At 40.2% G+C, this 26,545-nt stretch overlaps 1 protein-coding gene and 1 long non-coding RNA gene across 4 annotated transcripts in view; one reads left to right on the forward strand and one right to left on the reverse strand.

Moving 5' to 3' along the window:
• LOC108416589 (polymeric immunoglobulin receptor-like) overlaps nucleotides 1-26,545 on the forward strand; it is a 900,619-nt gene that overhangs the window by 651,029 nt on the left and 223,045 nt on the right. The gene's annotated exons all lie outside the window — the stretch shown is intronic.
• Nucleotides 14,509-16,377, reverse strand: LOC119261610. The gene is made up of 4 exons (XR_005129115.1): nucleotides 16,270-16,377; nucleotides 15,726-15,962; nucleotides 14,789-14,858; nucleotides 14,509-14,683 (listed from the first exon to the last, which is right to left on the reverse strand). It is a non-coding gene; the product is annotated as an uncharacterized LOC119261610 (long non-coding RNA).

Consider the following 26,545-nt stretch of genomic DNA (forward strand, 5'->3'; position numbering starts at 1 on the left):
TTGATGAGGACAGCTTTGTTCAACGGACATTAGGTTGGCACATCAGACAATGTAATGAAATTGAGAGGGCCCCTACTGATTTTTTAAGAAACAGTTTGAAAACCACATATGGAATTAACAGGAAAAGCAAATTAGTAGATTTTCCATCATTTGATCTAATTAAGCAAACTCCGCAAGATATCATGCATGTAATACTTGAGGGAGTAGCACCACTTGAAATAAAAAGTGTGTTGAAACATCTGGTCCTGTTAGGACAGCTTGACCTAGACACATTCAATAGCGCTGTACTAGGATACCCGTACTCTTTTGATGTCAGAGACAAACCATCTCCTATAACTGTTACAACACTGTCATCAAATGACAACAAATTGAAGCAATCTTCTGGTCAAATGCTTGTCCTCCTCAAGATTTTACCATTTGTATTGGACAATTGTGAAAGAAGTGCATACATTCAAGCCCTTACTGAATTAATACAGATAGTACAAATTTTGTTCGCACCAGTAATTTCTCTTGCAACCATATCAAACCTCAAAACACTTATCAAGCAGCACTTAGTTAACATGAAGCAATTGTTTCCTGAGAACAATATAACGCCAAAACAGCATTATCTGGTGCACATTCCAGCACAGATTAAAGCTTTAGGTCCAATGATAAGACATATGTGCATGAGATTTGAATCCAAACACTGCTTTTTCAAACAGTGGTCATCAAAATTAAATTTCAAGAACGTATGCAAGTCTCTGGTAAAGCACAACCAGATGTATGAAAGCTGTCAAAATGTCAGCAGCATGGAACACCCAATTTTTTCAAAAGAGGCGGTAATGGGTCCAGTGTCTGGTGTGACAGATGCACAATATGTACAGGGTAAACTGAAGGATTTTTTGGGTGTAGAAAAGGTGCACCATATTGTGTCTGTAAAATGGCTCGAGCTGAACGGCAATAAGTTTGTCTGCCAGAAGTCAGTGATTATTATTAATGAAGTAGAAGGTTCCCCTGTATTTGGACTTATAAAAAACATATTCATTGCAGATTCTTTATTGTATTGCTTTGAATGTCAAGTGTATGACACTGTAGCTTTCAACCGTGATTTTCTTTGCTATGAAATTGAAGTACCAAATCTTGCTCAAGCTACTGAGTTTGTTGATGCTGATAAGATTGTTGACTACACATCTTATTACGCCATTGGCTTTAAGAACCACACTTACATTCCTCTGAAATATTATCTCTGTGATGTGATTGGCATACACAGATGCACTACTGAATGCAAGTAAGTTATGAGAAAAAAACAAGTGAGTTTTTGAAAAAAAAAAACTATTCTGTTCTGTTGCATTATTTATTTCATCCAGTTTTTCATTACATAAAGAATGTATGTATGTGCTTTTGTATAAAGGGATACAATGTAGGGCTGTTGGGCCCAAAAATACAGTTTACATTTTTAATTTATTGTTTACACGTGAAGATTGGTGTCAGACAGTGGTTTATTTAGTGTTGTGTTTAAACCCAGACCACTGTATAGCAGTGTTGTACTCGTGTTAGATCCCACTGCTAGGACAGCATAAAAACCTTACTTTATACATATGATGTTGTGTTTTTATACTATGGCAGTTTATTGAATTGTAGCCCCTGTAATGTGATGTTTTGTATCGACAAGTTCTTGCAAATACACAGCCTTAATACAATGACTGGCGAATTTACATGAAATTTCATTTCTACATTCATTGTTTATATTTTCAGCTCTGTATACTATATCACCCTGTCAGTGTCACTGCAGTGCTGATCCAGACTACAGTCTGGAATTATTGATCTACAAAGTACTTCTGTATGCTCAGTAGAGCTGAAAAGATATAAAGTGTGTGTAGGAGGTGGTTTTTAATGAAGTGGCTGGTCAATGTTTGTAAAAAATGTTCTGAAGATAATACATATGTTTATACAGAATTGTTTTACACTGTACTAATGTCATTTGCTCTGTTTGTTATAGAAGCAATGCATTCTGCCACAATTGAAAACAAAATAATAAATTACTTTTCAGTCACATAAAGTGTCATCAGTTTTATTGGAAAATATGCTAAATCTTTTTAAGTCTTAAGTATTTTTAGTCTTGTACAAGTTTTAAGAACATTGTATTCTTAAATTAAGTAAAGTTGTCTTGAAATTCTTATTTTATAGCTGAGAGCCTCAAACACTTTCAGCAATATCAGTAGAATTTCTTATTTCATTTTAGGAAGTCCTTATAACTAGAAAAACAATCTTAATAAGATAATCATAGACAAGGTTTCTAAAAACTAGAAAATGTATCTTATACATACAAATCTAGTCAAGTAAATTATTCTTAAATGAAAAAAACAAGACTTATTATTGATTTTCAAGATTTTTTGTCTTGTTAAGATTTCATTTTTTGCAGTGTTCTTGTATATTTGCAGCTTTTCAGTTGTGTGTTTCTTTCTGGCCCAGGATTAAATGCAGTGTCTTGTTCACACTGTCAGTTGGGAGTTTTTGGTGTGTCAGGTGGAGATTCACAAACGTTCTGACAATTATACTTTGAAAGTAACTAAAAAGTAGCCACTACTCTTTCTGGAAAAGTAGCTAAATTGTAGCTAGCTACAAAGTAGCTAACTACTCATTTTTCAGTAGCTATCCCAACCCTGGTTACAGTGAACATTCAGCCTCACACAGAGAGACTTCTTACCTGCACTGACTGTCAGGTATAAATAATCCTTGTCATCAGGGGTCCCTGTCCCACCAATTTCCACAGCACACCAATAATATCCAGAGTCAGAGTCTTTGGGGCTCTTCAGTTCAACAGTAAACATATTCTGGGTTGGATGATCAGTGACTGATGTTCCTCCACTTGTGTTTGTATAGGCTACTATTTTACAGGAGGACCAGTAATACCCCCTACACCAGTATTTAAGGTTTGATTTGTATTTCTCATCATAAACACATGTAATAGTGAGAGATCCTCCATGTTTTACAGCTAAATTCTTCAGTGTCTTCAGGCTCTCAGAATCTGCAGAACAGAAGGCAAATTACACCACAGCCTCAGTCCTACACTCTTGAAAGGGTTCTACAAGGGTTCTTTAGTATAAGAAATTAAAATACACTTTTCACTTTATTAGGTACAACTATCTTGTATCTGTACTTAATGTCTATTTATCAGGTCCATTTACCATATAGGGTCATTTCACAAAAAATAAACTGTCATTTATCTGTTTCTCTGCGTAATTTTTAACCCCCTTATGTCCATCAATATTCAGGACCACCACTTAGCAGGTATAATTTTGATGGTGGATCACCTTTTAGCACTGCAGCGGCACTCACATAGTAGTAATATGTCAGGGTGTGTGTAGAGGATCACACACAGAAGCAAGGGTATGCGGTGTTATTGCTGGGCTGAGAATGACCCACCACCCAAATAATACTTCTGTGGTGGCCTTGTAGAGTTCCTGATCAGTAATGATCAGAGTTTAGAAGGGCCAACAAATTATGCAGAGAAATCGATAACAATCACTAACTGCAAAAGGTTTAATTCCAAAATACTGTATATTCATTTGTAACAGTGTTGGATATGATGTAGTTTTCCTAAAGAATAACAGTTGACAAAGTGTTGGCAAAAATTTTCCATAATGAAAAACACATTTACACTTCTCTAACAAAGTAAGCATTAAATCATAATAGAGCACCGATGTTTCTTTTATGTGTCAAGTCAGTGTAAATCATTAAAAAAATCTTGAAAGTTGTCGATCATGTGTTTTGGAGCAAAAGCCCTTCAATTGTAGAACAACAAAGTGCACCTATATTGTAGGTGGACCTGATACTGTTGGACCTCAAGTGTAGATACAAGGTATCAAGTGAGAGCATATAGAAACTTGAACAAACATTTTACAATATTATGTCTAATGGTCAGTTATTAAAACATTTTTAAAATAATTCTACAGAAACACTACATAGAGCCGTTCTTGCTAAGGGTGAACCAAAGAACAACTTCACACCAGTGTCAGAAACTCAACAAGAACACAAACTCAGTGCGACTGAATGATGCAGCATTGATCTTACCTGAGACACAGAGGAGTAACACAAAGAGAATTGAAGAACTCAGGAGTGAGGAAAAGTGCATGTTTCTATGAGACTCCAGAGACAAAGACTCTTCCTGCCTCTGAGTGAAGCAGCTCCACTTCAGAGCTCTTCCTGTTTTGTTTTGGTTCTCCTTTGCTAGTTCTCACTCTGTCTAATGTGTAAAGCAAAAGCACCAGTAAAGTGCAGAGCCCAGCAAACTCAAAGATTTTCCAGTGACCTTTAGACCCTCATGCTTAATTAAGTATCTAATTAATGAATTATGTCATTGTATTTTGCCTCTTTCCATATTAATAACCAATCATTTACAGTAGTGTTAAGTAACTACATGTGAACTAGTTAGCTCTAAGTCTGGCTTTACAAAGTAATACTTGAATGCAACTACAGTTGACTGAAACCTACATGAAACTAAATGGTATTTGAGTTGCATAATGTAAGCGCAACAGTTGCACGCATCCCAACTTCATTGAGCAAGTTTCATGAAAAAGTCATTCAGAAAGCATCACTCAATTCTAGTAAACAACATCATTTCAAATCATTGATGATACTTGTTTCATGAACAAGAAAATGATACTGAAGAAACTTTATTGGATGATTGAAATGAGATCCTGATCAACTTTCTGTAAGTTTACTAGTTTTTCATTCTGGCATCAAGCATGAGTTGCTCAAAGTTAACCTTTCTGTAACCAGCTTAACTAGCAAGCGAATAGCAACAGCTGCATTGGAATTATGTTGCATGCAACTCAACATGCAGTTACTTGTATTAAAACGTTTCATCATATAATGCCAGCATAAAACTTACTACCTCTGCATGGAAGGAATGCATCCATGTTAAGGATGCAAGCATCCAGGATGATACAAAATACATGTAACTAAACTAAGAAAAGCAATAAAAACACTAAAAACATTTTTAAAAGCTTTGCCATTATGAAATAGAGTACTAGATAAACATTTCATGCTACATACTCATTTTCTGTAAGGACCTGTAGGTTTGAAATTTTCGCATGATCACAAATCAGAAAACCGCCTAGAGTAAACAAATGCAGCCTGCTCTCTAACAAAGAATCTTTTTACTAAGCAAGAATAGTTTGTAGAACTTGTTAATAAGTGGTGAGAATTTCCAGTACAGGCCTGCTGTACCACTCCACTGTGTGTACATATGGTTAATGTATGTATGCTGTGGCCGTCACAGTGCTGCTTCACACTTATCACACAGAAGTATGTGTGGAAAAGAGGCCTGAGTATCACTTCAGTGTGTGTTGGTATCATTAGACTTGTGCTGTTTGTGATTTGGGAGAGACGACATGGCTGGCTAGAGAATTATTTCAGCCTTTCTCTTTAGGCCTGTTAGTGCCCATTGTGTTGGTGGAATGGAAATTGGTATTAGTAATTAATATAATCAACTAAATATTTTTCCAAATAACTCTTTTGTCATATTAACCAGGACACTGACGACTCTCTACACAGGTCAACTGAATGATTTGCTTCAAAACTGCAGAAACTGTATTTTATTTCCGTTGTGAAACAACTTAAAGCTGCCATTTGAACAACAGTCAGAAAAGTACCATTGATTTGTGTTTGGTTTTGCACAGAAATTATGTCTCTGCCACATTTTAAATATATTGGCAAAAGTATTCGCTCGTCTGCCTTCACACACATATGAAATTGAGTGAGATCCCATTCTTAATCCATGGGGTTTAAAATGATGTTGGCCCACCCTTTGCAGCTACAACAGCTTCAACTGTTCTGGGAAGGCTTTCCACAAGGGTTAAGAGTGTTTGACCATTCCTCCAGAAGCGTGTTTGTGAAGTCAAACGCTGATGTTGGATGAGAAGGCCTGGCTCACAGTCTCCGCTCTAATTCATCTAAAGACATTCTAGTGGGTTGAGGTTAGGATTTTGTATAGGCCAGTCAAGTTCTTCCACACCAAACTCGCTCATCCATGTCTTTATGGACCTTGCTTTGTGCACAGGTGCACTGTCATGTTGGAACAGGAAGCTGCCGTTCCCAAACTGTTCTCACAAAGTTGGGAGCATGAAATTGTCCAAAATCTATTGATCTGCTGAAGCATTAAGTTCTGTAGCGATTGACTGTGCAGAAAGTTGGTGACCTCTGCACACTATGCCCCTCAGCATCTGCTGACCCCGCTCTGTCATTTCACGTTGCCTAGCACTTCGTGGCTGAGTTGCTGTCGTTCCCAATCGCTTCCACTTTGTTATAATACCACTGACAGTTTACTGTGGAATATTTAGTAGTGAGGAAATTTCACGACTGGACTTGTTTCACAGGTGGCGTCCTATTACGGTATATACTATGAATAAACTACGACTGCATCCTATAGTAGAAGCACAATTATGATACACAACTGCACACTGCTTAGGCCATACACTGCACACACAACTGCACACTGCTTAGACCTTACACTGCACACACAACTGCACACTGCTTAGACCATACACTGCACACACAACTGCACACTGCTTAGACCAAACACTGCACACACAACTGCACACTGCTTAGACCAAACACTGCACACACAACTGCACACTGCTTAGACCACACACTGCACACACAACTGCACACTGCTTAGACCATACACTACACACACAACTGCATACTGCTTAGACCACACACTGCACACACAACTGCACACTGCTTAGACCATACACTGCACACACAACTGCACACTGCTCAGAACACACACTGCACACAAAACTGCACACTGCACATTAATCTAAATCACATCCTAAATGCAATGCATAAAATGATTACTGCAGCATTTTACAGATTATTAGGATGAAAAATAAACAGGGATGACACTTTTTTTCACATCCCTAATGAAAAATCCACACTGTATGGTGCTGCAGATTCAACTGGAGGTGGTCAAGACAACTTGCTGAAGTGCAAACCGAGCATCAGAATGGGGAAGAAAGGTGATTTAAGTGACTTTGAACGTGGCATGGCTGTTGGTGCTAGACGGGCTGGTCTGAGTATTTCAGAAACTGCTGATCTACTGGGATTTTCACACACAACCATCTCTAGGGTTTACAGAGAATGGTCAGAAAAAGAGAAAATATCCAGTGAGCAGTTGTTGTGTGGATGAAAATGCCTTGTTGATGTGAGAGGTCAGAAGGGAATGGGCAGACTGGTCTGAGATGATAGAAAGGCAACAGAAACTCAAATAACCAACCAAAATCTCTGAGGAATGTTTCCATTACCTTGTAGAAAGTATGCCATGAAGAATTAAGGCAGCTCTGAAGGCAAAAGGGGATCAATAAAGTGGCCAGTGAGTGTACGTTTCTTTCTGACACATGATTAAATGCAGTGTCCACTGGGTGGTGGGGGCGAGCACAGTTGCATATATGGTGGTACCATAAAAGCATAGGGCAGCACCAAGGGTACCACACAGGTGTTTACCAGCAGTTATGAAGAAATGCAATGGAAACTTTGTTGCTTGGTCAAGCTGTGGAATATACCTTGTAAACAACAATAAGCCTCTGGACATTTTTTCAGTTGCTGCATAAGCCTTTCAGGTGCTTCTTGCTTCATGAGCTCCTGTTTTGACTACTGTTTCTGCTTTTATTGGTCTCTGTGACCAATAAACTAAAAAAAAAAACACTCCAACCTAGACTACACACTCAAAACCCAGACAAGAGAGTCTCACATAAACCCAACAATCTGTATTTTGTATGTTGTTGTTTGTCACTGTGTTGCATCACCTTTTAAGTGACCCACATATCCACTGCTCTTAAGTGACATGAAGCCAAATGCAGAACTATGATCCTCACATTTATTCATCATTCTTGTTGAAAAACTGTAAACTTCATTTAAACTGTATTTATCTAAAAGCAGACAGAATTTCTTCAGAAATGTTCCTGAAGTTTTGTATGTAAAATGGAAGTGATGCACTAATGTGGAGCTATAATAAAGATTAGCGTGAGTTTCAGGAGGCTCATCTCTCATGTGTGTGCGCTCAGTTTTGTATGTAAAAACTTCACATACACACGGTTTCTTATGCGCATGATTTACAACTTACATGCAGAACTATAATGTATATGCAGAACCCCCTAGTGGTGGAAAAGTGAATTCACCACATAAACCATCATGAGATGCACAAACTCTCATTGATTATCAACTACTTCAGTATAAGTGACAGAAGGACTGGTGACTTTTGAGCTCACACACTGTAAAAATGTTTCCTCAGTCAACATAAAAAATCTGCTGTAGTAGCGAGTAATAAAATAAGTATTTAGATTTTGGGGGTTTCAAATATTTAACATTTTAACATTTAATCCACATTTAGAAATTGCACATCATTTTGATTCACATCTGATGTTCAGTGTAAACAAGAAAACTGCTATACACAAAGAAATAAATGTGAAATTGTATTAAGTGTAAAAAATGCCTTGTAGACTTTATAGACTAGGATTAAAAATCTGCACAATGAAGTAAAATTATAATTATTCAATCTTCATATTTCTTTTTTACATGTAAAATAAACAGCTGTATTTAAATCAATAAGAAACATTTTACACACAACACCAGCTTTTTAACTGCTTTATAGGCTACTGATGATTTTAAAGGAAGTTGTTAATCATATATTCACTCCAAACATCTAAGGCCACCACAAATATCTCAACAAAACACTTATGACAGCAAATGTTCCACCAGATGCCACAGATGCACTTAAATGAGCCAAGACATGTTTGGTGCCCAAATTTTGCTTCTTTAGTTTAGCACTGGATCTATGTAGCTAACATTGTTAACAAACACTAGAAGTCAACAGTCACTTTTCATATATGATGTCAATATTGAGTTTTTGACCTGAAGACTATGTTCAAAAATTGAAACAGAATGACTAACGTAGCGTCCAGTGTGGTGTGCATGCATGCAAAGAGGAGCTGGACTTTGTAGGTTACTCAGAATTCAGCACAACACCTTTAAAGTGGAGGTCTACAGCATTCAGCTACAGTCATTCTGTGTCCTAAACATCACTGTCAAGTCCTTACAACTTTATTGAAGACCTAGTTGTGGTTTGAAGGGGTTGAGAGACATTTTAAGGCTGTATTTATGGAAAAGATTTGGGTGACTATTGACTTTTAGTGTTTGTTAGCAATATTAACCTTGTAGCTCCTGAGCTAAACTAAAGAAGCAACATTTAGACAACAACCTCTCTTGTCGACGACATCTGAGGTGGACAAATGTGTTAATTAGATTTTTGAGCAATCCATTCCTTTAAGTTTGCACACTTAGGCCCAATTCCATTTTACCCCTTGCCCTTACCACTTAGCCCTTCGTTTCACGTCTAGGGTTAGGGTGTCTCAGTTTTTGTTGAGATAGAGGGGTGAAATGTTCTACCCCTCTGTATCAAATGGAGGGTTTTTCAGAGGCACACTCCAAACCAAGCGTTATGAAAAAATAAGAAAAACCGGCAAGATGGCTTCACAAGCCACCAAAGAAACCCATAAATATATGGATTTTCTCCATTAAAAAATTATGATAACCATTGTATTATATACATTTAATGACATTTCAATGTATTATGGTCGTTTTCTTCATAACAAGGACAAAAACGCTAATAGTATGCTAATGTCTTGGTAGCTAGCTATAGCTAACTTTCCCATTCCACCTTAAATAGTCCAGCAGTATTGACGCCTGAAGCGCCAGAATGTAACTGCTGCATCATTTAAGGTGGAATGGGAAAACTGGAACAAGAAGCTGGTGAATAGTTGACTTCAGCTTCATATCACCAAAGAATTAGGGTTGAGAAATAATAAATAATTGTCTCATATCCCCTCTTTGAAAGCATATGAAGCCATAAATGTAACTAAAGCCCAGCAGCAAGTTTGCTGAACCTTTTCCTTCTCTTCTATCACTGAAGACGGGAAGGGTCGCCTGCAGAGCAGCAGGATCGTGCCTTATATGAAGTGTGGCTGCAGGTACTTCTGCAAGGCTTTTTACAAGTAGAAACAGTGAATTAGCACGAAGTAAAAACCTTAAGCTAAAGTCTTAGAATGAAACCACATTCAATTGTATGATATATAATATATAGTACAAATTCATTGTAAGATGTCTTGCATTGCATTAGCTTCTTTGTAAGAGACCTGGCCAGAAACACACTTGCTTACACCTGAAATCAAAACAGATAAAAGAAAAAAAAAATTTCCCATGACCCTGAAAGTGCTTAAAAGGCAAAAATGTGTTTGGTGTCTGAGATTTGCTTCTTAATTTTTTCACAGGAGTTGGTGTTAACCTGAGTTAACAGAAGTGATGTCATGCTGTAAACAATTGGAACAAACTGTGAATCATCTGCTTATGATTGAGCTCTATTACTGCACTTTAGCCTTAATAAGATCATTTCAAAAATATTTAAGACTTTTCACATTATTTTTTAAAAGTTATAAGCTTATTCTTATGTGCTTTGTACTTCCTTTTAATTTCCCGATTAATGATTTTAAAGCTGCTTTTTACTTTTATTGATTTTCACTCTAAAGTGAAACCACTAAGCACAAGTATATTGAATTGCCTTTGTGTATGAAATGTGCTTATATAAATAAGCTTGTCTTGTCTTGCCTTGCTCATGTCACCCAAGTAGTTTTTGGGACACCAAACACTGATTGGCCAATCAACAACCAACTACAGGTGGTTGGTATAGTGTAGTGGTTAACACCTCTGCCTTCTACACTGTAGACTGGGGTTCAATCCCCACCTGGGCAAACACTACACTATACCAATAAGCCCTATACTATACCAATAAGAGTCCTTGGGCAAGACTCCTAACACCTCCTTGGCCTACCTATGTAAAAATAATCAAATTGTAAGTCGCTCTGGATAAGAGCGTCAGCCAAATACGATTAATGTAAACAACATTTGGGGTATCATTGATTTTTCAGTGAACTATTCATTTGAATAACAGTCCATTATAGACCATTTCACAGATGTTGTATTTTGCTCCTCACTCTGACTCTCTCACCTCTCACTCCGAAACCACAGAGCTGTAGATCACCTCATCATCTCTGACTGCCTGAGAGAGCTGGAAAATAGGACACAGTTAGAAATAATGGAGGATCTCTCGCTCCTACCACCCTGAGTGCTCTTTCACCAGCTAAACTAAATGCTTAATAAGGTTGAGGTCAAAGTTACATTTTTCTCATAAACACTTACAGCTTTCAACCAGCTAATGTCCACTCAATTTATTGTGAACTGGTCAAAACAGTGCTACTGCTGTATTTTACACTTACAGTTTTCTTTTTGGTTGTTGTAGATGACGTCATTTTCACGATCCAATGCAGATGAAGACTGTGGACACAATATACTCAGTAACTTAATCTCTTAATGTTTCAGTAATCAAATACCGTTTGCATGCAGCTGTAGTTTAGGCAGCGCAACACGTTTAATAAAAGCATGTGTCCACTCACCACAGACACTATTTCTGCCCAATGAAGACGACATAAGTGGGGTATAATCTGACAGCTGAGATGTACAAAGAAGAGGAACAACACCTAAACCTAATCGTCATAGGCTAATTACTGCCATAGCAGGCGAGAAAATGTTTATGGACCATTTATGTTTTACCTTTGATGCCAAAGGCCATTGTAGCTTTTGTGCTAAAAAATGTGGCTATGAAAATGTAATTTAATAAATATCAATTCAGCATTTGATTGAGAGGCTTGTGATCAATGTAGGCCTACCCATGTCTACACCCCTGATATTGACTTGTGTGTGAAAAACAAAGCCTTACCTTTTTATTTTTAAAAGTCACAGCACTGTATATCACTGGGCTTTCAGTCGTAGATGCCTGCTTTACACAAACAAATGTGATTTTACACAAAACTAGTTCATCAAAAAGGAACCATAAAAGTATTATATTCATTTTCTACTGCAGCACAAGCAAAACTGCACCAGGACCACAATACTGACTGTGTGTACTGCAGTGTTACTGACCGTCCGTGTTTGATTTCCATCTGTGACAGTGAGATATTAATGAATTAATAAATATTAATGAATTTGTTGTCTTATTGTACTTATGTAGTAAGAAAACATTCATGATCCACAGCATAACACAAGAGCAACAGTTGTTATTAGTTGTTAATACTGTCCTTTATAATAGCAAACATTTTAAAAGCATGCTAATAAAAAGACCTGTATGAAAATAGGAGATGGTGAATACTTACTACACTTTTTTGTCAAGATCCAGGTTATAATGGTGGCCAATATCAGCAGCAGCCCTAGGCCTACAGCCAGTAGAACCCAGATGGGCATGGTATTTCTATTGCTGCAATGAATGATGATATTTTTCCTTGAAAACCTTACATTTAACCTAAGACTTTTAAAGTACACATGCTGTCAAATAAAATATGTTTTAGTATCTAAAGTACAGAATGAATAAAAGTTCAGCCCATCAGTATTTCACCATCATTCATCATGTGTGAATTACTTCTATTGCTTTCTTTCACTCGAGTCACTAACATTCTCATACTGCAGACGAGTCAGCTGTTCTGCAGACATAAAAACTAATAATAATAATAACATACAACAAGTGCAGGTGTCTACAAACTTTGGGACATACTGTGTAGCATATATGTCAATTAGGATTACTTACATTTGCTGTGTTCACTAAAGAGAGACACAACCTGGTCCATGTACTTCGAATTTTCTTTCAATCTTCTTCTCCTTCTTCTTCTTTTGGCTGCTCCCTTTAGGGGTCGCCACAGCGGATCATCTGCCTCCATCTTGCCCTATCCATGGCCTCCTCTACTTTTACACTAACCATCTCCATGTCCACCTTCACTACATCCATAAACCTTCTCTGAGGTCTACCTCTTCTCCTTCTACCCAGCAGCTCCATCTCCAACATTCTTTGCCCAATATATCCACTATTCCTCCTCAACACATGTCCAAACCATCTCAACCTGGCCTCTCTGGCTTTATCTCCAAACTGCTCCACCTTCACTGTCCCTCTGATCTGCTCATTTCTAATCTTGTCCATCCTTGTCCCTCCCAATGAAAATCTCAGCATCTTCATCTCCGCCACCTCCAGCTCAGCCTCCTATCTTTTAGACAGAGCCACAGTCTCCAAACCATACATCATAGCATTTACATTTATGGCATTTGGCTGACGCTCTTATCCAGAGCGACTTACAACTTGATCAGTTTATACAGGTAGGCGAAGGTGGTGTTAGGAGTCTTGCCCAAGGACTCTTATTGATATAGTGTAGGGTGTTTACCCTGGTGGGGATTGGACCCCAGTCTACAGCGTAGAAGGCAGAGGTGTTACCCACTACACTAACCAACCACACAGGACCATAGCAGGATGCACTACTGTCTTCTAAACCTTCCCTTTCACTCTTGCTGCTATCCTTCTGTCACACATCAGCCCTGACATCCGTCTCCACCCACTCCATCCTGCCTGCACCTTCTTCTTCACCTCTTTTCTACACTGTCCATTGCTCTGGATGGTTGACCTAAGATATTTGAAGTCACTAATGTGTTTTATTAGTATTTATTAGAGCACACCTGTTTTTTTCAGTGTGCAATAAAAAAGGGTCAGTTCATTTGTTTTTTACTTACTTATCTTGGTTCTTCTCACTGTTGCTTGTGTCATGGACCTTCTTAGAAGCTGCAGGAGGGCCAGTTCTGCTGCAAAAAGCAAAGAGCAAAAACATGCTATGCTGAGGTGTGAAAGTACAGCTATTTTAACAGAGTAACACCACTTACTGGACTGTGCAAATGAAATGTCTTGCAGAATGGAGACACTGTAAAAGTGTCAGACAGCAGTTCTAATTAGTGAATTCAGCTACTTTAAAGTTCAACCCATTACTGACACAACACTTCTAAGATGACTTTTACTTAAGAGCCAAATAAAATGCAATACACACAACCCATTTCAGAGTTTTGGCATTACTATTTGGACTTTGAGTTAGCAGAGTTAACAATCTGTCCTGTACACACTAATTTTCAATTCCTTTTTAAGACCTCATCATGTAATTTAAACCAAATTAAATTTGAAAATTGTCATTTCGTTAAGTTGTTGCAACAACACTTAAAACACAAAATAACATAGATAAATCATTAATTATAAATAATTAAATCAAAACAATTGCACGTTGCAAGAGTGGTCAAGAGGTTGCAATAAACTGTATACTTTGGGCCCTCCATTGAGTGTGAAATGGCAGGAGTAACACATGGATACAACTGAAAAAGTTAAATGGAAGAGACTTTTAGCTTGTTGCTCATTCAGTGAACCAAGAACCTAGCACAGGGTCAAGCGCAACCATATTACACAACATTGCAACAATGGTGACCCACTAGCATAGGCATTCTGTCTATTTGTTCTTATACAACATATTTACATATTACATATTTTATAGTACTGGACTATGTTAAGCCTTACCAGTTTTATCAATCATAGTTGTGAAATAAGTGTGAAAACAATACCTTTGAATGAATTCGAGTGTACATGCGGCTTCTTCTTGATATTGAAGATTGAAGCTGTAGAATGTAGAAAACACAGCAGCAAGACCGGTCAAGAAAGTTGGCTGTATGCCCTCACAGATGATGTGTCCCTCAAGACTGACCATCCAGTGCTCAATACGGCTGGATGTTTTCTCACCTGAAACAAAACAGATAAAGAGTTAACCACTGGCAGCAGAGATATTTTGATCATTTTGACAAAATACAATTTTTGTTGGGTGATATAAATTCTTTATAAACATACCAAGCAGCAGCAACCGAGGAGTTGCCGGTAGGGTGAGCATGCTCTCCAAGTCAGCTGCAGTGGCAAACGACTACAACACATGTGAATGTTATTTTTAATTGTTTAGGCAGAACAAGGATCATAGAAACACATTCATACATACATGCATGTATACATTTATATAAAAACCTTACATTTTCAAAAAGGACTAGTCCCTCGATGCTCTCTTCAAAGTGAGCCATCAGAAGCTGGATGACACGGAGGGACAACTCAACATCATCTTCAGACAGAACTGCTTGAACTTTGTCATTCGTGGGTTTGCTCTTAAAGAATTCCACAATATTTTTTCCACACTCCTCCATACTGAATTCAAGTGCACGGAGCACGTTGATATCAGTTAAAAGCTCAAAATGCGCATAGAGGCCTTTTTGGGTGAAGAGGTATGGCCATTTGTCCCTTACGTCTGCAATAGCTGGTGCTGGCAGTGCATTTATATGGCGACGCTAGAGGCAGAAAGTGGTTTCCATAAGCTGCTTTACTTCTGATCTCTCACTACCTTTTACACCTTCCTGACCATATATGTCCTCCAACTTTTGTCGTTTCACCTCCACTGTGTCATTAGTCTCCTCTGGAGGGAGGTCAGGCTGGAATCTGGTACACCCATATATGTCAGTAGGGCCTCTTTTACCACCAAGGTCTGAAGTACGGTGTTGCCTAAAGCTGCTGGTACGATTGAGGTTTTCAATTCGGGTTTTGAGTTGAATTAAAAGTGAAGTATAGCCACCACCTAATAACTGACCATTTTCACGTTGATCTGCAAAACTCTTGGGGTACTGAAGGATGATGCTTCGGCAAACACTGAGACATTGTGAGCGTGTAGGGTTTAAGTCATACTTCCTCATTTCATCTGCCAGCACTCTAACCATCTGCCGTCTTGCTGCAGGTGAAGGTCTATTACCTTCAGAGATGGCTGTTTGAACCTCGACAGGCATAAGATTCCATGGAACCTGGAAGGTTTCTGTCCATGCCTTTCTTATGAGGGAGGGTGGCTCACAGTTTTCTTGGCTACTGGACCCTGTTGAAGTACTCATCCTTACACTGGATTGAGTGGAGCACGGCAGTGAAGACAAAACGCTGCTTCCTGGGGAGGTGGCTGTAGGCTCAATCTGGAGATTCAAAGTAATGATTTCTGTTTCTGAAAGTCATACAAATATATGCATCAGATATTAGGGAGCAAAATTCCATTGGCATACATGACAGATTTAGATATACACACACATATATCCTATGTATAATGAACAATTACTGTTTTTAATTATATCAGTTTTATGATAGACATACAAACATTTTTGGTGCCCATGCAATAAATTTAGTTAGAACCTACAGAATCTGATCCTTTCTGGTAATCAGTGTTACATTTAGTCTTGTGGTCTCCTCACAGTATTCACTTTATTGCATAAATCCCAAACTTTAATTTTCTACCAAATAAGCTCACCAATTACCCATTTTAAATGCATCCAGTAGCTTGCGCTGTTGAATGATGGGAAGCAGGTCAGCAATGTCTTCTTGCCTTACATATTTAAGGTCATCTATTGATTCCAACCCAGAGGGTGGTAGCTGGTTTATCAACTTCTGAACAGTGTTTTCATCAATAGTTGGCAGAGCCCTCAGGATAATCGCCTTCAACTCTTCAAACATGGTCGTCATTGTTCCTATGGTGAGAGGAAGGAATGATGAAGCACTACAATTGTCATGCCATGCATTTTGTATTCAGGCAAAGGGTAATAATCAAGTAGACTGTCCAGATTAATACAACAATAGCATCTCTGAATTGGTGTTAAACAGAAAATACCCATGTTATGGATATACAATGCCTTATGCTTTTCAGTGATGAAATATACTTCTGAATTATTGTGGAGTACTATCTTGACAATCTTTCCCATCTCAAGCCCCTCACTGCCCTCACCAATAATAACATGCATATTCTTTCTGTATTTTGTGCCTTTCACACTTGCTTCATGAGTGAAAGGGTTAACTCTGCTCTAACTCTGCTCTAAGCAGACTTTGCAGCAAGCATAGCTACTGTCCTTGGCAGTTTTGCACAAACAACTTGCTCCTCTTATCGGGACAACATTCTGTCCAGAACCATTTGTTCTCTTTCGTAGGTAAGATTGTCGTACACAGAGCAGAAGCCCCCCTCCTTTGGGCAGTTCCGGTGGTCCGTGAGTGTCAGCTTAGCATTTCATGACTGTTAGACAACTTATTTGGGTCCACCCTGTTTGCTTGTACGCAACAGGGCAGGACGTGTTTGTATAAAAGAAGGAGTGCCCTTCTTTCTTTGTGCAGAAGACTTAATAAACTCTTTGATTGATTAAGAGAGTCGTTCTGTCTTCCTGCACCGAGCGCTCCCGCTGCAACTGAGACTTTCTGCAGGACAGGTGATCCACTCTCTGGTTCCTCTTCATGAACGGACCAAAAACGGCCGGTCCTTTCAAATGGTGACCTCCGACGTGTTCTCTTCACCCAGGTAAGTCCAATTAATCGTTTTTGGACCTCTACCTGGTTGTCGAGATCACCTGGGTGTTCAGAGCGAACCGACCCAGCCCTGTCGGGTGGGCGGGAGTACGAGAGTGAGAGTAGAGAGGGTACATTTAAACCTAAGCGCTTAGTGGGAGACAGGGAACGTCCTATAGTGGAAACTCTCAGTACAGCTCTCACTGTATTTTTCCATACTGGGCACGTCGTTCCAACCAGAGCCGGAAGAGACACCGGCTGCATGGATGCGTAGATGTAATTTGGGTTTGTCCAACCTAGCTGGTTGGACCGAAGGTAATCCGCAAATACCCGCATACCCCAGGGAGGGCACTTTCGATGTGGGCTATTTGGGTTCCGCACATCGCATGATTAATGAGGGCATAGGGGATCCTGGATGAGACCTATCTTACATGAATGAAAGCTATAAATCGTGGTATGACGTGAAAAAGGTGTGGGGTGAACCGAATAAACTCTCTTTATGTGTGTGAAGTTTGGTTTTACGCCATCTGCGCTCAGCCTTTCTGCATTCTCTCTTTTGGGTCTGTGCTGCTACAGTGATGATATCAGCGGTACATGTTTTCAAAACAAGCATGGACCCTGTGTCCAAATTATCTTTCCCATTCCAGTTCGTATCAGAAGCAGAAAGAACAAGGAGTTTAGGTCAGATACTGTGAATACATCCAACCTGCAGTATGTTAGAAGTAACTCACAGTCTTTGAAACAAAATGCACAGGTTATTAAGTTAGTTCTACTGAATATCAGATCTCTTACAAATAAGTCTTATATAATTAATGATTTAATTACAACTCACAGGCTTGATTTCATGCTTTTAACAGAGACATTAAACTCATATAGTGCTGATATTGTGTTAACTGAGATGGCTCCACCAAACTTTAACTTTTTAAATGTTTCACGCACTGGCAAGAAAGGTGGAATTGTAGCAATGCTGTTTAATGATACGTTCCAATGCAAGCAGTTACCACTTGGTGATTTCACATCTTTTGAATATTTAGATGCGATTTTAAAGGGGGCACAAAGAATATTATTAGTAACTGTCTACAGACCTCCAAGGTACAATATTAGTTTTATTGATGACTTCACAGATATGTTATCTTTTATTTCTACTGAATTTGATCATTTTGTTATTGCTGGTGATTTTAACATTCATATTGATAATCACAAGGATAATTACGCCAAAGAACTCTATGATGTACTTGAATCTTTTGAACTTTCTCAGCATGTGACTGGAAGCACACATTGCCATGGTCACACTTTGGATGTGGTTATCTCAAAGGGTCTTAACATTTCAGCCTCTATTAAGGATGTTGCATTGTCTGATCACTGCTGTGTATTTTTTTTTTAAATGTGGACTTCAATCCACAGCAGTGCCAGGCAAGTTAGGTTTAAGAAAAGACAGATAAATAACAGGACAGCTGCACTTTTTGTTACCAAAATGTGCTCTTCCCCTTGCCAACCATCTGAATTATGACCTTCCTGTTGTGTCTCTCAATGTATCTGGTGTTGATTATAATTTTCTCATTGATACCGGCGCCACGCTCTCTTCGCTATGAGGGGCCTTTATCATCTAGAATCACTAGCTCTGTGGGTATTACAGGACAGCCCTTCTCATCTCCGTATACGCCCCCACTTCAGGTTGTATGCGACGCAGTGCGATTTACTCATTCTTTCGTGTTCATGCCAGATTGTCCCTTTAACCTTATGGGGCGGGATTTAATGAGTAAACTTGGTCTATCCCTGTCCTTTTCTGGTTCGCACATGACTGTGTCTACGGGAGATTTCAATCGCGATCTCAACATCGCCAATAAATCCTTTAAATCACCTGTGTCTGCTCTGCTGTCTGTCTCACACGCCACAGAGGTTCCTGAGCCTCTGCGTTCCATACCACACACTGTTTGGGCTGCACATAGGGATGATGTTGGCAGGGTTGACTGTAAACCATATGAGGCTACTCTAAAAAGCCCCACTCCTGTTTTTGTTAAACAATACCCTTTGCCCAAGCACAAACTGTGTGGTATAGACTCTATTCTACAGAAACTTCTCTCTTTAGGTGTGGTCGTCCCATGTCAAAGTGCGTATAACACACCGATTAACCCAGTCCCCAAGCCGGACGATTCTTGGCGATTCACTCAAGATTTTCGACGCCTTAATGACGCCGTCGTGCCTATCGCCCCAATTGTGCCTGATGTCTCTTCGATATTGACCTCCATTCCGTGTCAACATGCATTTTTTACTGTCTTAGACGTTAGTTCTGCTTTTTTCAGCATTCCTGTTGAACCTGACACCCAGCCGATTTTCGCTTTCACTCATCGCCAACGCCAATACACGTGGTCTCGTTTGCCGCAAGGTTTCTGCGACTCGCCTGCGGCGTTCGCCGCGTCGCTCCGAGACCTCATTTCTGACCTTTCCCTCCCCGGGGGTGCTGTGCTCCTGCAGTATGCAGATGACCTTCTGATTTCGGCCCCTGACAGCTCCACGTGCACTGAGGCATCTAAACTGGTCCTCATGCGCTTGGCTACCCTGGGCTTCAAGGTTTCACTAAAGAAACTGCAGTTCTGCCTACCCCGGGTCCAATATCTGGGTCATGAACTATCTCAAGGTCAACGCCTCCTCTCCGCTGACCGAGTGTCATGCATCACGCAGCTTCCCAAGCCCGCCACCAAGCAGGCTATGATGTCTTTCCTCGGCCTCATCAATTACTGCAGACAGTGGATTCCTGACTGCTCCGCGCATGACAAAACACTGCGTGCCTCCTTCACTCACGAACAGGCCATGACTCATCGCCTCACATGGACTACAGCCATGAACTGTGCATATTCTGCTCTACTGTCCTCACTGCAGTCTGCACCAGCCTTGGGCCTGCCCAACTACGCTCTGCCATTTCACCTGTGGGTGTCGGAGTCAGGGGGCACTGCTGCTGCGGTTCTGGCTCAGCCCCACGGGGGAGGTTTGCGCCCTTGCGCATATTATTCTAAAACATTGGACGTTACGGCCCGAGGCCTTCCATCCTGTCTCCGAGCGGTCGCGGCGTGCCCACTAATGGTACAGGATGCTGAAAAAATCGTTCTAGGTCATGACTTGACCTTACACACCTCTCATCAGGTCTGTCAGCTCCTAAATAACTGTTCTACACCACCGTTACGCTTTCGCCGTAGTTCATGATTTTGGGGGAATCTGGCATCAACGCGGTTTCGTTACTACTGATAACAAACCCATTTCCCATGCGTCGCTTATCGAGGACCTGATCAGGGCTAGCTTCCTGCCCTCCCGACTGGCCGTTGTTAAAGTTCGCGCTCACCAGCGTAGTAGCGACCCTGACTCTGTTGGTAACAATACCGCCGACTCTGCCGCAAAACGCGGAGCTCTTCATGGCCCCACTTGCCCTTTTATGAATTCGGCTTCCTTCTCCTGTGCTGCACTCACGGTTGACTTACTTCCTGGTCTTGATCTTGACTGTATTCAGGCCACCAGCTCGGACTCTGATATCAAGCATTGGCTGTCATCGGGCTACGATCCAGCCGTCAAACCGCTGCGCGACGCCCGGGGCAGGCTGTGCCCGCCCGCACATTGTGTTCTGTTCCTCGTTCCCGATTTTCATGGTATTTCGCATCGGGAACGAAGAGGGGTAAAGCATGACATGTCCGAATTGTTTTGCATTCACAATTTGAACTCTGCCGTTGATCGCATATTAGACCGTTGTCTTACATGTGCACAGAATAACCCAAAACCGGCCGGGCCGCACCAAGTTCTTCCTAAACCGGAAACACCTTTTCAAGAATGGCAAATCGATTTCACACACATGACGACTGTAGGGCCTCACAAATATTTACTGGTCTTAGTAGATAAATTTTTCTTTGGACCGAGGCGTTCCCATGCAATAAAGAAAATGCAAATACAGTTGTGACAAAACTATGCCAAGAAATCATACCGCGTTACGGTGTCCCCTTAGGAATAGACTCCGACAAAGGCACACCGTTCACCTCCAAAGTCACACAGATGCTTGCGAAGCACCTGAGCATAGACTGGGCTTTCCACATCCCCTATCACCCTCAATCCTCGGGTATGGTCGAAAGGGTTAATCGGACTATAAAAGGGCGGTTATGAAAGGCCATGCAGACGCAGAACACTACTAATTGGGTGAAGGTTTTACCTGTAGTTTTGGCCAAACTGCGGATGGCGCGCACAGACACTCTGGGTAGTCTGTCGCCGTATGAAATTGTCATGGGACGTCCGTTCCCCCTCCCATGGTGTCAGAAATCGGCTCTGGGGGGAACGGCGGACTTGGATGTGCGTCGCAGCGAGTACACCGCAGGGTTGTTAACTGTTCTGAATGAATACTGGGAGAGGGTCAACCAAACTATCATAGACCCTCCCAAGGTCCCAACCCATGCTTTTAAGCCGGGCGATCAGGTATTGGTCAAGAAATTTGAGAGAAAGGGTTTTTCAGACTCCCCTTTCTCTGAACCCACTACTGTACTCGCTGTCTCACACACACGGGGGTATTAACCGATCTTTTTCCACAGTGGATTCATGCCTCCAGATGTCAGTCAGCCCCACAGTGATGTATATACATGATAGACGTCTAAATATTTTTGTTTCCTATCTCTAACCTGTCCTGTGTTACAGAAGTATGTTGCAGCTAATATTAATCCTGTGCCTGGTGGAACGTGCTGGCGGATCCCCAATGGATAACGTTTTCTGGCAGTATGCTAACTGGACTGCCAAGCAGTACACCAATGACTCCTGCTACGTGTGTCACCTGATGCCCTCCAGTGTGAACAAGCACTCCATGACTACGGCCCCTCTGGATCTCTCTGCTACTCTGCAGGCTGTAGCACACACCTGTCTGTCTCCTAACTGTTTGAATGTTACTCATTATGATTACCCTCACATTAATTATTCTCTTTCTCTATCACAGGATTTTTGTTCTAAAACTCGCAACACTACAGATCTTGCTACATGTTTGCAGTACATTCTTAAATATGTCCTTACTAACTCCTTACTAACTCCTTATTAACTACTTACTCCTTATTTTGCCATGGCTGTCCCCATTATCTGTATGGTTTTGCTGTTGTTGTGTTTGGGTCCTTGTTTTTTTCAGATGCCTCATGGAAAGGGTCTACGCGCTGGCCTCTGCGATGCGACCCCCGCGGCCCGTATACCAGCCTCTCATCTCCAGCACCAACCATATGTATGTGTTCTCACGCACCACTGTAACTCGCCTGTTATGCCTCACCAGTTGGTGAGGCATAAAAGAGGGGAATGAAAGGGTTAACTCTGCTCTAACTCTGCTCTAAGCAGACTTTGCAGCAAGCATAGCTACTGTCCTTGGCAGTTTTGCACAAACAACTTGCTCCTCTTATCGGGACAACATTCTGTCCAGAACCATTTGTTCTCTTTCGTAGGTAAGATTGTCGTACACAGAGCAGAAGCCCCCCTCCTTTGGGCAGTTCCGGTGGTCCGTGAGTGTCAGCTTAGCATTTCATGACTGTTAGACAACTTATTTGGGTCCACCCTGTTTGCTTGTACGCAACAGGGCAGGACGTGTTTGTATAAAAGAAGGAGTGCCCTTCTTTCTTTGTGCAGAAGACTTAATAAACTCTTTGATTGATTAAGAGAGTCGTTCTGTCTTCCTGCACCGAGCGCTCCCGCTGCAACTGAGACTTTCCGCAGGACAGGTGATCCACTCTCTGGTTCCTCTTCATGAACGGACCAAAAACGGCCGGTCCTTTCAATCAAAGTATTTGCAGGCTGAAAATCATAACTTGACAGATTCCCTGATAGCGTCATTGTAGTCATTTAGAAAAAACTCTGTGGCCCTGTCAACTGCAAAAGTAGGTGGGAAAAGATTTCCAGCACTAAGAAATGCCTGTAAAAGTTGATGTCTCTCTGCAAGTGTTGAGCACAAGTTTTTATAATTATGCAATTTCCTTGCACATTGTTTGAAATACATGTGCTTGCTCTCAAATCTGAGAGTCCACAAACGAATAAGTGGTCCGAAATGGATAATGAGCTCTGGATAATGGCTCAGATAGTGGTGCTTGGGTTTCAGTCGATGATCAGGAAAAACATTTTTCCGGAAATGCAAATATTCATCAATAAGAACTCACAAATACCCTATCTGGCCTGTGGAAATGGCTGGTGCACAAACAAGTGCAACAATTTCTCTTAGTAGTAAAACTAGTTGCCACACTTGATTCTCATCAGGAGATTCAATGTTATCACCAATTAGCACTGGTAACAATCTCAAAAAACACCAATTTTGTACAGCATTTCCACCAAGTTTATCACTCCCTTGGTTCACCTCACAAGGTCTGTCACTTGCATCATAACCTAGATATTTAAATTGGGTTATTCTTCGGTTTAACTCAAGGTAAGTAAACTGTTTGTCAACAGTGACAAGATGCTGAATGTATAATGCAAGATCAGAGGAAACAACACCTTCAAACAAATCATGCCCCAGACATGGAGGTAACCCTGGCTGACATACATGGAAGAAAGACAGCTCATTGAACAGAGAATCACATTTGATGCCTCCGCTATGAACTGAACCACCTCCAAGGTTCTCAACATGCTCTTTGTATGACTGTGGTGTGCGAGATGTAGCTCTGAAGAGGGGATCCGTATGAAATTTAACTTTGTCAGTGTCACAGTATCTGCAGAAGTATGTGCTTCCACTGAAATTTTCAAGAAAACCTCCAATATTGTGTGATCCAAGGTTGTCACCAGCGATGGCACGCAAGATTCCTTTGCAGACTTGTCCATCTGGCAAAACTATGCCATTATTCTCAAGGTCTTTAAGGTCATTCACCAAACACCTCAAGACCACTTTTTGACCAAAAAACTTGAAATCTTGCTCTCGACAGAGAAGTACAAGTTGCATCTGATCAGTGCTAGACCTGTTGTGCGGCAACAGGTCTGCAAGTGTCAGGTATATGGCAAGTATTTTATGCTTTTTCCTTGCAGACCCCAGAGGGTTTACAACTTCGAAAGCATCCTGATAAAGGATTAAGCCTAATGATGACTTACCTACTTCAAGGAATTTTTCAGTAATGTTTTCGCCATCCCACACATCTTTGATAACCTCCTTTAACTGGCTACGTCCATGTACTTTATTATACTGTTCCCTTACAGATGTGCACTGAAAAAGAGCCTCAATTGTTTGTTTTACTGGGACATACTGGGCAAAACACTCTTTCCCTGCATCTTTCTTTCCTAGACAAACTGGAATTGGCTCCACATAATGAAAGCTATTCTTGAACACTGTCTTTCTTCGCTGATCCGTTTTTAATGTTTGACTATTGCATGCCCCAAAGAGATCTGCTGCTTTCAGATCATTAATCACAGTGTTTATGGTAGCCTCTGGAACCCCAAGTGTAACTAACTTTTCATTCAGCTTAAAAAGTAAATGTGACTGATTGACATTGTGTATTGACTGCATATCTTCAATGATTGTCTGAATGACAGATGATGGAAGCAATAATTTTGCTTGTAATTTAAGATAAAACAGAGCCAGATTTTTCAAAAACAAGTCCTTTTCAATGTTTTCTGGACTGATGTCCAGTTCTTCATAACTGTCACAAGCATCAGTCTGCATATTACACTGCAAATCGCTGTCACTATTCTGAGAGGCACCAGCTCCAGATAGCACTCCTGTAGTAGTAATAGAGTCAATTAAACTTCTTTCTGCACATTTTTTATGTCGCCTAGACATGTGAGAGGTAAATGATGATAATACAGTAAATGTTTTATCACAATGCTTAAAAGGACATGCAACAGTTCGTCCCTCTTTGATATGCATTTTAAGATGAGAATAAAACAGTGTCAAAGAATCACATGTGGCACTACAAAAGTCAACATGGCAAGTTAAGTTTGCTGCAAGGCTCAATCTAGGCTCCATTACTTGTTCCTTATGATGTCGGTAAATATGTGATTTCAAAGCTGTAACTTTTCTGAAGGTCCTACTGCAATCAGCCATGCAACACTGAAATACTACATTAGGGACACTGCTGTGCAGTCTCATATGTTTTACATAAGCCACTATGTCTTTAGATTTATGCCCGCAGATATGACAAGGTAGCATGTTGGCAAATAAAACCAAGCAACGCTAAAGCTAAGTCGCAAGCAAAATTGTCAATTACAGTTCTTTGTTTTAAATTGCAGAATTATACTAGCATCACATCCAGTAGTTGGTTTTCTATCCACCAGTTTTGGGGGTTTTTTGTGCAAATTTTGTAAATACTCAAGAAAAAACATGAATGGAAAAACATAAAAATTCAAACGTCCAAATGGCCTAGGAGTTCTCTCTCTGCTCACGGCATCGGAGATGTTCAGATAGCAAACAGACTTCCAAATATTGAAAAGCATGAACCAATATGATTGTATTATTACATTTCTGCTCCATAGGTGGGTAATATTGGCTTATTTTTGCTAATGTGGAAATTCGGGAGACTACTAACTCCATAAAAGTAAACGCAGAGTGAAAGGGCTAAAAACAACTTAGCTTAACCTAGCTTGCTAATTTTCAAACACCCCCTCTCTCTGCAAACTAAGGTTAACAAGCTCTTGAGCTTGAAAATAAAATACAGCAAAGACAAGCTTTTGATATATTCACTAATAAATAGATAATAATAAAAAGGAAACTTACCTTTTTCAATGTTGTGGTGGAGAGAAAGCCAGCTTGAAGGAAAGCACCCCCAAAAACGCAGCCTCTTTACAAAAAAGTAATATAGTCGGTTTGAAATGTTTGATATGAACTTTATATAACCTGATAAACCAAATGTAAAGCCTTGTACTAATGTAAGAGATGGGGATGGATGAAAATCAAAAGCTTGAACACGAGGAATTGCTACCAGCAAGCCACACCAGCCACATATCATATTCTGAAATACATTAGTTTTACAGGTAATTGCTGTTTTAAGAAATAACTGGATAATACCGTCAAAACTGGCCGTTAATATACAGCCACAATTTATTTTACAGTAAAGAGCTGTTTTTTATGTATAACAGGATAATACTGTTGAAAATCAGCTGTTAATTTACAGCCATTTTTTACAGTGTGTATTTGTGTTCACAGTTGTAGAACCTAGAAGGAAAAAATAAACATATTCATTCTTTCTATTCTGTGGTTTCATGAATTTTACGGTTCTTTTTGTGATCAGACGTGAAGTGGTTTCACTGATGCTGGTTTCCTCAGTGGCACAAACTGTAGTCACAGCTGTTGTT

The sequence above is a fragment of the Pygocentrus nattereri genome, chromosome 19 (assembly GCF_015220715.1).
Source record: "Pygocentrus nattereri isolate fPygNat1 chromosome 19, fPygNat1.pri, whole genome shotgun sequence".
Classification (NCBI taxonomy): domain Eukaryota; kingdom Metazoa; phylum Chordata; class Actinopteri; order Characiformes; family Serrasalmidae; genus Pygocentrus; species Pygocentrus nattereri.